This window comes from Lissotriton vulgaris, chromosome 2_1, assembly GCF_964263255.1.
Source record: "Lissotriton vulgaris chromosome 2_1, aLisVul1.2, whole genome shotgun sequence".
NCBI classification, from domain to species: domain Eukaryota; kingdom Metazoa; phylum Chordata; class Amphibia; order Caudata; family Salamandridae; genus Lissotriton; species Lissotriton vulgaris.
Genome location: NC_141687.1, coordinates 477,290,992 through 477,303,216, shown reverse-complemented (window position 1 = coordinate 477,303,216; position 12,225 = coordinate 477,290,992).

Here is a 12,225-nt window from a genome sequence, read left to right as displayed (position 1 = left end):
GCAAGTGAAATAAAGCAGTCCAATTACATGACGGATAAAAGGTATAATATGTAGGAACGCAGTAAAGATAAATGGTCAAGGGCAGTTGTGTTTTTCATGTCTGCAACATAAAGTGATCGATAAGAATCTGATAATCAGGCGTATCGGCGACTAAGACAGCAGGCCGAATCTCTTTTACTCAACGGCTCCGTCATGGAAGGAAGAAACGCCCTTTTTCTCGAAAAAGGAATATATTTTACTTGCAAGACAGTTGTAAGTTTTCCGGGAAAGTACATTAGCCTGGAATATTATAACATATGTTTGAAAAAAAAATATTGTTCGAAAACAATAAAAAGCGTAATTTTTAGGTCATATGACCAAGCTTTTCATCATTAAATTAACAAAAGTAAAATGAACCAATGAAAGTTTTATTAACAAGTCACATGACCTGTTATGCTTACGTTACGCGCTGCGCGCCGCGCCTCGGATCACTTCCGGGTGCGCTAACGCGGCGTGTCATATAACGCATTACGCGACAACGTAGGTCAAGAATATAGTCAAAATGTCTCCACCAACCAGCGTTCAGAACACAACCCCTTTCAGCAGTCCAAAAAGTTCTGTTAAATGACAACAGAGGGGACAGGCAACAAGAACCATCAGTCAAAGAGGGGAGGGCAAGTTCTTCTCTTCCGGGTCATGTTGGGGCGCTACCGGAACTGATCGAATTGGTAGTCTACAGTGTTTCTGGATGTTTCAGACTAAAGCTGGCGTCAGCATGAGACCACTACCATCTCGTAGCTCCGTCGTGGCCATTCCACGAGCAATCATGGCAGCCGCTCCCCACCAGAAGCCTGCGGGAGTCGGAGGCCCCCAAGACTTTTGTAGAATCTTCACGGCTGAGGGGACGCTTTTCGAGAATGGGACCCAAGCCCTATCAGGGAAGCGTCCGAGTTCCAAGGTGTCCCTTGGCCATTTTAGTGGACCAGGCCCAAAACCGAAGAGCCGGCCGCCATTTTGAGAGTCCTGTGGCAGCCGCCTATCGCTGCACCGCAAGAGCGGGAGCAACTCAACTACATGATGAGCGAGACGCTGTAGTCGCAAGAGCGGGCGGTAAACAGCTGAATGGCGGAAGAGGCACAGTGTAGCAAAAGCGGGCGGAATGGCAACTAAAACGGTAAAGGGGCGCCCCACTACAGCTTGTCTTCAGGTCAAACGGATTGTGGGACAAGGTCCAGAATTGAAGAGTCATCAAAAGGCAAAAAGTTCCGCCGGACCCCGGGAGCCGGCCGCCTATGTCGGGGGCGATCTCAGGCTACACCAGTGCTATAAGACTTGGGGAGGGTGTCGGAGCCAAGCGTCTTCTCCGAGTCCATGGCCATCACACCGCCCCTCAGGGGCCTCCGTCAAGCTGTTTAGGAAGCTAACATATCACATTGTTTTCTAATGCAGTCAGGTCCACAAACGACACTCACTTACTTTGAGAATAGTGAAGCTGCAGTAGGTGGAAATAAGCTTCAGACAGTGTTACAAGCACTGCTCAGAACTCTTAACTATGGCACCCAACATCCAGAACTTATGCTATTTGAGAATGGCAGTGACATCGAAGCATCTCAGGGACCAAAACCATTAACGTACTTTCACGTATGAAAATCTTACTTGGGGAGGGGGCAGGAGCGAAGCGCCCCCTCCCAGTCAGCGCCACCACACCGTATGTTGAAAATTTGAAGCCATCGTTCTACAAAGTCAACCAAACTTGGATTGAAAAATCTAGAAAAATGTACAAACTGAAAACCAGTTTTGGTCTGCATAGCATCAGTAGCAACGCTTGAGTCAGCTTTGTGTCAAGCCGCCATTTTGATTCAACAAAGCACAGGCATTGAAAAAGGCTCAAATTCAGAACTCTAAACTATGGCACCCAACATCCAGGAGCTTGCCATCCGGATCTTGGAGCCTTGTGCTGCTTTTGATCTATTCACACATCGGTCCACTACTGACATCATCTTATAAACCAACGTTATGTAAATAGTTTTTTAATAAAATGTTTTACCCTGTTTCTTTGCTGGTGTGTTGTCTATATTTTTAATATTTGCATAGGGTTTGTCGTTATTTTGTGCGGGATGGGTGATGGAGCCGAGCTGTCTTGCAGCCCTCATGGTGTGGAGCTCAGTTCATCTCACTATTTTCGTATTTCTCATGAAGGGTTGTTCCTAATATTTCTATTTTAGCGAGGTCAAAAAGAGATCCAATTAGTGGCCTACTGATTTTGCTCGATTACTTTTATTTTTTTTACACGATTTTTCACTATCTGCAAAGACTAAACAGAGTATTGCGACTTTGTGCTTGTTTGTAAATAGAGAATGATCCAAAGAGAACCAATTCTAAAACAGTAAATGCTTGGACAACAATCAATCAAATGGAGAGACAAGCAGGCACGACGGATTACAACGGGGGCAAAGGCTTGCGTTAACTACCGTTCACTATCTGCAAAGAGAGAGTACTACTAAGACAAAAGAGGGGAGGGGGGGGTGCAGCGTTCAAAGCACATCAGCATGCATAAATACGAAAATGTTTTTATCTATCACGTACTTGACATTTTAAAGCTTTTCATATTTGCTATTAAAAAACCAATGAAATTCACAGAAAAAACCATAGGTTATAGTGGATATATAGTTAGGAATTTGCATTTACAAAACCTTGAAAATTCAATGAAAAAACCATTGGTTTTAGGCCATATATAGTTAGGGATTTGCATTTACAAAACCTTATTTTACTCGCATAAAACCATTGAAATTCCATATATAGTTATAAGCGCTAACTATATATCGCGCACCCGCAATCCACTGCTGATGATGTCACATATTACATCATTCATGACATGGTTAGTGACATCACTGATGACATCACTGATGACATCTCAAATGACATCACTGATGACATCACTGAAAACATCTCATTTGACATGACTGATAACATCACTGATGATATCATTCATGTGATAATACGATGAACCTCTTCAGACTCTAATATAACCTTAGATACAATCAGTGTAAACAGACACTCACAGACTGTCACTCATCCATGGAGTTACTCACACACCTAGTCAGTCATGCAAAGAATCAATCACACCTCCATTTCCTCAACTATACAGTTATACAAAATTTACTTATTCAAACATATACTAACACATATTTACTCTATTATACAATCCCTGATACAAGTTCACAATGATCCATACAGCCACTCACACATTCACTGGCTCTTATGCACAGTTATTTATATATGTCAACTCTCACATGTACTGTGTTTTACATATGTACTTACTTTGACATGTAGCACTGAGATATCCATTCACTCTCCAATGCACTCATGCACACAGTCAACCGCCCATACAGCTGTTTCCACATGCACTTTTGAAACCATACATCTAGTGAATCAACTGCTCACACATCTATGCACAGAGTCATACACCTCCCAGCCACCTACACACACACTCAGTATCCCATACAAATACTTGGGCAACCAATCAATAACCCATATAGTTACTCATATAGCTACTTATCAACACATGCAACAGTTTACAGAACAACAGACATAATGATGCACAAATTAAGACAGTTTAGTCACTAACCCATGCACTCAGTGAGACACATTTAATCACTCACTCATACAGTCAGTCATGCACCTACTAAATCCTTCATCCAGACACTTATATATCCACTCATTCTTCAATATGTAAGAGATATTTTAACTTTACAGAAACATACAGTCACTGCATGTTGTCATCAGTGATGTCATTTGAGATGTCATCAGTGATGTCATCAGTGATGTCACTAACCATGTCATGAATGATGTAATATGTGACATCATCAGCAGTGGATTGCGGGTGCGCGATATATAGTTAGCGCTTATAACTATATATGGAATTTCAATGGTTTTATGCGAGTAAAATAAGGTTTTGTAAATGCAAATCCCTAACTATATAAGGCCTAAAACCAATGGTTTTTTCATTGAATTTTCAAGGTTTTGTAAATGCAAATTCCTAACTATATATCCACTATAACCTATGGTTTTTTCTGTGAATATATATATATATATATCCATCACACAAGGTTTGCCTGGAATGAGGGAGCCACAAACAGGAAAATTCGATTTTGCCTTTTAATGATGATGCAAACAGCGCAGGAACAGCTTGCTGCCTCACAAGTCTTTGATAATCCCCGCCTCAGTGGGTGTGGCCATAACCATGGCCTGATGGTTCTTGTAGTGCAGAAGTTTTTGCGTGTTTCATTCTCGGTGCAAAATTGAAATAAAATCCCCCAGTGGGTTGTGGGGTCAGTGTCACAGTTCAAACACCCCATTAATCACATCACCGGCTTTTCCCTGCTCCTCTCACTGACTCATCGCTTGATGCTTCAGCTCGGACTGCAAACTGCAGCTGGGTTCACCTCGTGGCTCAGGCAACAAGCCACCTTAAATCCATCACACAAGGTTTGCCTGGAATGAGGGAGCCACAGACAGGAAAATTCGATGTTGCCTTTTAATGATGATGCAAACAGCGCAGGAACAGCTTGCTGCCTCAAAGAATAATGTCCAGCCCTGACGCGTTTCGTGCTCTCTGCCGCACTTCTTCAAAGGGTTGAGGACTTACTGTGAATGAAACCAGTCTTTAATGCCTGCACTAGTCTTTGATAATCCCCGCCTCAGTGGGCGTGGCCATAACCATGGCCTGATGGTTCTTGTAGTGCAGAAGTTTTTGCGTGTTTCATTCTCGGTGCAAAATTGAAATAAAATCCCCCAGTGGGTTGTGGGGTCAGTGTCACAGTTCAAACACCCCATTAATCACATCACCGGCTTTTCCCTGCTCCTCTCACTGACTCATCGCTTGATGCTTCAGCTCGGACTGCAAACTGCAGCTGGGTTCACCTCGTGGCTCAGGCAACAAGCCAACTTAAATCCATCACACAAGGTTTGCCTGGAATGAGGGAGCCACAGACAGGAAAATTCGATTTTGCCTTTTAATGATGTTGCACACAGCGCAGGAACAGCTCGCTGCCTCACAAGAATAATGTCCAGCCCTTACGCGTTTCGTGCTCTCTGCCGCACTTCTTCAAAGGGTTGAGGACTTACTGTGAATGAAACCAGTCTTTAATGCCTGCACTAGTCTTTGATAATCCCCGCCTCAGTGGGCGTGGCCATAACCATGGCCTGATGGTTCTTGTAGTGCAGAAGTTTTTGCGTGTTTCATTCTCGGTGCAAAATTGAAATAAAATCCCCCAGTGGGTTGTGGGGTCAGTGTCACAGTTCAAACACCCCATTAATCACATCACCGGCTTTTCCCTGCTCCTCTCACTGACTCATCGCTTGATGCTTCAGCTCGGACTGCAAACTGCAACTGGGTTCACCTCGTGGCTCAGGCAACAAGCCACCTTAAATCCATCACACAAGGTTTGCCTGGAATGAGGGAGCCACAGACAGGAAAATTCGATTTTGCCTTTTAATGATGATGCAAACAGCGCAGGAACAGCTTGCTGCCTCACAAGAATAATGTCCAGCCCTGACGCGTTTCGTGCTCTCTGCCGCACTTCTTCAAAGGGTTGAGGACTTACTGTGAATGAAACCAGTCTTTAATGCCTGCACTAGTCTTTGATAATCCCCGCCTCAGTGGGCGTGGCCATAACCATGGCCTGATGGTTCTTGTAGTGCAGAAGTTTTTGCGTGTTTCATTCTCAGTGCAAAATTGAAATAAAATCCCCCAGTGGGTTGTGGGGTCAGTGTCACAGTTCAAACACCCCATTAATCACATCACCGGCTTTTCCCTGCTCCTCTCACTGACTCATCGCTTGATGCTTCAGCTCGGACTGCAAACTGCAGCTGGGTTCACCTCGTGGCTCAGGCAACAAGCCACCTTAAATCCATCACACAAGGTTTGCCTGGAATGAGGGAGCCACCGACAGGAAAATTCGATTTTGCCTTTTAATGATGATGCAAACAGCGCAGGAACAGCTTGCTGCCTCACAAGAATAATGTCCAGCCCTGACGCGTTTCGTGCTCTCTGCTTCACTTCTTCAAAGGGTTGAGGACTTACTGTGAATGAAACCAGTCTTTAATGCCTGCACTAGTCTTTCATAATCCCCGTCTCAGTGGGCGTGGCCATAACCATGGCCTGATGGTTCTTGTAGTGCAGAAGTTTTTGCGTGTTTCATTCTCGGTGCAAAATTGAAATAAAATCCCCCAGTGGGTTGTGGGGTCAGTGTCACAGTTCAAACACCCTATTAATCACATCACCGGCTTTTCCCTGCTCCTCTCACTGACTCATCGCTTGATGCTTCAGCTCGGACTGCAAACTGCAGCTGGGTTCACCTCGTGGCTCAGGCAACAAGCCACCTTAAATCCATCACACAAGGTTTGCCTGGAATGAGGGAGCCACAGACAGGAAAATTCGATTTTGCCTTTTAATGATGATGCAAACAGCGCAGGAACAGCTTGCTGCCTCACAAGAATAATGTCCAGCCCTGACGCGTTTCGTGCTCTCTGCCACACTTCTTCAAAGGGTTGAGGACTTACTGTGAATGAAACCAGTCTTTATTGCCTGCACTAGTCTTTGATAATCCCCGCCTCAGTGGGCGTGGCCATAACCATGGCCTGATGGTTCTTGTAGTGCAGAAGTTTTTGCGTGTTTCATTCTCGGTGCAAAATTGAAATAAAATCCCCCAGTGGGTTGTGGGGTCAGTGTCACAGTTCAAACACCCCATTAATCACATCACCGGCTTTTCCCTGCTCCTCTCACTGACTCATCGCTTGATGCTTCAGCTCGGACTGCAAACTGCAGCTGGGTTCACCTCGTGGCTCAGGCAACAAGCCACCTTAAATCCATCACACCGCCAGTAGGTAATATATATATATATATATATATATATTTATATATATTTATATATATATATATATATATATATTACCTACTGGCTGCCGCCAGTAGGTAGTTATAGTTAGGATTTTTTTCAATGTTAAATCTCAAAATTCTACTTGGAATAACTTTGGCACTGGTTGACGAATCTGCCTGAAAATTTCCCTAAAATGGCCTCGCGGAGCTCCGGTCCTTCCCTGAAAGTTTGGGGGGATGCGTCAAGCGGGGGCCGAGATAAAAGGGGGGTCCCAAAACGCGTTTTCCCCATGTTAATTTCCATAGGGCGGTCAATTTCACTTTTAGCCCGAACGGCTGAATGGATTTCCACCTAATTTGGCAAAATTGTAGGGACTGGTAGCCCGATGTGCCTTTGCTATGTCTCAGGATATGTGCTCCAGTGGATTTTAAGTAATTTAGGTTAAAAAAAATATATATATCTAGAGCCGCGCCCCGGTACGCGCACCGGGGAGCGCTCAAAGCGTGCCACGCAACTTGCGTACGGAAAGCTGATTGGCTCTCGGGTGTCTGTAAACATTCGAAACAGTCCGCAGCGGCCCCCATCTTGTACCTCGGTAGGATTGAGGTGGTAAAAATCAAAGGGGGAAATGAGCAAAAGGGGGCAGGGTACACCCTCCCTGACCCCCTAGGTTTGATGTGGGGGTCATAAAAGGGCCGTATGGGGCAAAAAAAAATATTTGTTTTTTGATTTGCGCCGGGGGAGCGCCTGGTACGCGCACCGGTGAGCGTACGATTGAGAAAAAGAATGACACTTTTTTTTAAAAAAATAGCATTTTTATATAAATTGGAGGTAGTTCTGAAAAGAACTTTTTTTTTGTTTTTGTTGTTTTATATTTTTTTTATCCTTTTTGAAACAATTTTATATTTTTTTTGGATTTTTTACAGGGGAAAAACAAAAACAGGGATTCAAAAAATGCTCAACAGGAGCAAAAAAATTAGAAAATTTAGGGACGGGGAGAGCATTGGTGTTCCTGTTTCTTTATTGCAATGAGTTCAACGCTCTGCTCCCCGTAACAGAGTAGTTCGTCACAGTCCTTGCATAAAAATTGCATTCCTGCAAATACCGGCTGGACGTTAGGGACCATTCTTGCATGTGTTGAACCTGAAGGTGTTGTGGAGGTGCTGCTGCCATCTCTTCGTGCCTTCTCTGCCAGCTCCCTGACACTCTCCCTGGAGTAATTGTTGGGGTAATTGTTGGGGTGTCTTCTTTTGACATGCCTAATTAAATTTGAATTTCCAAAGCTGTATTTTTTTAGAGGATTGCCTCTGGATAAAATACTTCCACATATTTTACAAGTTACTTTACTTGCATTAACTTTTTTTTGTCCTTCAGGGATGTCATAAAATTTTCAGATGAAGTGGTTCTTTGTTTTCTGGTGAGGAGGGTCCTCTTGCACAAATCCATCTGAATCACTGCTGGATGGCTCCCTTGCAGTCATTGCTGTAGATCAGGAAAGTAATGAGTTGAAAATTCACAAAACACCTCTTGCTCTCTCCAAGTGCAAATCAATAGTGAGATAAATGGGTGGGTTTCTCTAAATATAGAAAAAAATAATTATTGAACCAATGAAAAGTGTTATTTACAGGTCACATGACCATGGGCTTCATCATTATGAAACCAAAACTGTTATGAACCAATGAAAAGTGTTATTTTCTGGTCACATGACCCGACGCGCTTATGCGACGCGCCGCGGGGCGCGGCCAGAGGCGCGCCGCGTAAGCGTGTCAGACGCCTACGTTGCGCGATCGTATTCGCTCTAGTGCTTACAGGTGCGCTTACGCCGTGCGTATCACGCGGACGCGGCTACGCGATACATCGCGATCATGTTTTTGTTCGCGATATTGGCGCTCTCGGGACGCTCCCCGGAGCGCGCCTCGGGACGCTTTATAGAAGTACGCTTTTCGGGGCGCTCCCCGGGGCGCGCATCAGAAGCGCACAAAAAAAAAAAAAGGGAAATTGTAGGGACAGGTAGCCCTATTCTGAAGTGCTTTTTACGAAAATTAACTTTGGAAAAAAATGTATTGTGCTACATTGGGCTTTATATATGTTAGAGCAAAAATGTAGCCCAAATGTAGCCCAATGTAGCCCAAAGATGGCCACCAGAGACAAAAAAAATATATAGCTCAAATATAGCCCAACTGTAGCCCAATGACAGAATGTATCAGAGTGTTCTAAACAACTAGAGCGCTAACAGTCTTACTTATAAAGTGAGACTTATAGTTAGGAATTAGCATTTAAAAAACCTATGAAATTCACTGAAAAAAACATAGGTTTCACACCAGTTATAGTTAGGAATTAGCATTTAAAAAACCTATTAAATTCACTAAAAAAAACATAGGTTTCACATCAGTTATAGTTAGCTGGAAAATTTTACTGACATAAAACCATTGAAATTCAAAGTTATAGTTAGTTGGACTCACTATAACCTGCGAGTGTAATGCACTGCTGATGACGTCACATATTACATCACTCATGACATGGTCAGTGACATCACTCATGACATCACTGATGACATCATCCTTGTGACAGAGTGACAGACCTCCTTTCACTGTAATGTCACCCATGAAAACACATATTGAAAAATATAAATTAAAATTTTTTTAAAAATGGAGATACTCATACCAGTTACAACAACCAATTCAATAATTCCACCATCTATATACACATTCACTCATTCACCAACAGTTCTATATAGTCACTCATACATACACTCACTCATCATATGTAGTGATACACCTATACATCCTGTTACACACCGACAGTCATCCAAACGTTACTCACACACATACTCACACATGCAAATAAACTATTGAACATCCATTTATTTGCATATACAGCTAAACACACACTACCACCTTACTTCTAAGGAAACCTACATATACTTACTCTCTTAAACAATCACTTATAGAAACACATAATTATTTAAACATGAACTCTTTCAATCTCTCACTCTCACATATACTCACTCATATACATCAATACTCACATACACTAGATTAAAACATATGTACTTACTGATAAAGACACTAATGAGACAGTCATTCACTCACTAACACACGCATATGCACACTCATCCACCCATACAGTCCTGCACATATGCCGTCTTCAAAAAACATACAGTGAGTCGGTCATTGATGCATCTATGTGCTAAGTAACACTCCCACCAAACCATACAGACACTCATACTGATACTAAAAAAAATCTAATAATCTATATACACACATATGTAGCTACTCACCAACCCATGCAGCCATTTATACACAAAGTGAAACACTGATACATATATTTAAATATTTAAACATTAATCGTTAATATATGTATTCACTAAGATACACTTAATAAGCCAGTTAATCAATCATTTTCTTTTTAAAAACATCCATTTACACACTTATTTAAACATTTATTGTTCCATCGACCTTTACATATACATATATAAAATATATTTATTTTTCAGAAAGCCACACGTTCACTGGATGGTGTCATCAGTGATGTCATGAGTGATGTCACTGACCATGTCATGAGTGATGTAATATGTGACGTCATCAGCAGTGCATTACACACGCAAGTTATAGTGAGTCCAACTAACTATAACGTTGAATTTCAATGGTTTTATGTCAGTAAAATTTTCCAGCTAACTATAACTGATGTGAAACCTATGTTTTTTTAGTGCATTTAATAGGTTTTTTAAATGCTAATTCCTAACTATACCTGGTGTGAAACCTATCCTATGGTTTTTTCCAGTGAATATATATATATATATATATATATATATATATATATATATATATATATATATATATATTACCTACTGGCGGTTGCCAGTAGGTAGTTATAGTTAGGATCGTTTTCCATAGGAAATCCGCGACATTCTATTGAGAATAACTTTGGTGCAGATTGAGGGATATGCCTGTAATTTTTTTTAAATTTGCCTCGCTGTGCTCAGCTCCTTCCTTGAAAGTTTGGGGGGGATTCGTCAAGCGGGGGCCGAGATAAAAGGGGGGTCCCAAAATGTGTTTTCCCCATGTTAATTTCCATAGGGCGGTTGGACTCACTTTTAGCCTAAATGGCTGAATGGATTTCCGCCAAACTTGGCAAAATTGTAGGGACTGGTAGCCCGATGTGCCTTTGCTATGTCTCAAGATATGTGCTCCAGTGGATTTTGAGTAATTTAGGTAAAAAAATATATATATCTATAAGCGCGCCCGGTACGTGCACCGGGGCGCGCACCAGCGTGCTACGCGAGTTCGCGAGCGGAAAGCTGATTGGCTCTCGGGTGTCTGTCAACATTACAAACAGTCCGGAGCAGCCGCCATCTTGTGTCTCAGTAGGATCGAGACACAAGAGGTGGCAAAAACAAAGGGGGAAATGACAAAAAGGGGGCAGGGTAGACCCCCCCTGACCCCCTAGGTTTGATGTGGGGGCCATAAAAGGGCCCCGTGGGGCAAAACAAAACAAAACATTTTTTTCGATTACTGTGGGGGGAGCGCCCGGTACGCGCACCGCGGAGCGTACCGGGGATTGTACCATGGGGAAAAAGAATGACAGATTTTTTTTTAAATATTGCATTTTGTTTATAAATTGGAGGTAGTTCTAAAAAAAACTGTTTTTTATTCTTTTTGTTGTTTTATATTTTTTTATTGTTTTTTGGAATATTTTTTACTTTTTTTGGCTTTTATGAACAATTTTATATTTTTTTGTAATTTTTATGGGGACAAACAAAAAACAGGGAATTGTAAATGGCTCAACTGGAGCAAAAAAAAACAGGAAAAAATTAAGGTTTCTTTTTGCAGTTGTGGTTGTCTCCAGCACGGTTGATCAGTTTAATACTTTGCTCTCCATAGCTAATTGTAGTCCCGCAAAATTTACAAACAATTTTAAGATCTCCAAACTGGGGTTGGATATTTGGGACCATCTCCCTTGTCTCTGGACCCGATGGAGTGGGTTGAGTACTTTTGGAGGTGCTGCGAGAAGATTGGGGCGGGTTCCTTGTCAGTTCTCTGACCTCTGCCGCAGCATAGTTGTTTGGGTGCCTGCGTTGCATATGGCGAATCATAGCCTTGTTGCCAAAAGAAAACTTTTTGGCAGGGTTCCCCCTGGAAAGTACAGTGCCACAGATCAGACATGTCACTATGGGAGCATTAACTTTCTTTAGTCCCCTTGGGATTTTAAAAAACTCCCACACAATATGCTCCTTTGGTTTATAGGGGGTATTAACTTCAGGCAGGAACTGCCTCTCCTCCTCCTCCTCCTCCTCCTCTTCTTCTTCACCACCACTGTGGTGTTGTGGTGGTCCTTGTGGTGGTGGTGGTGGTGGTTGAGATGC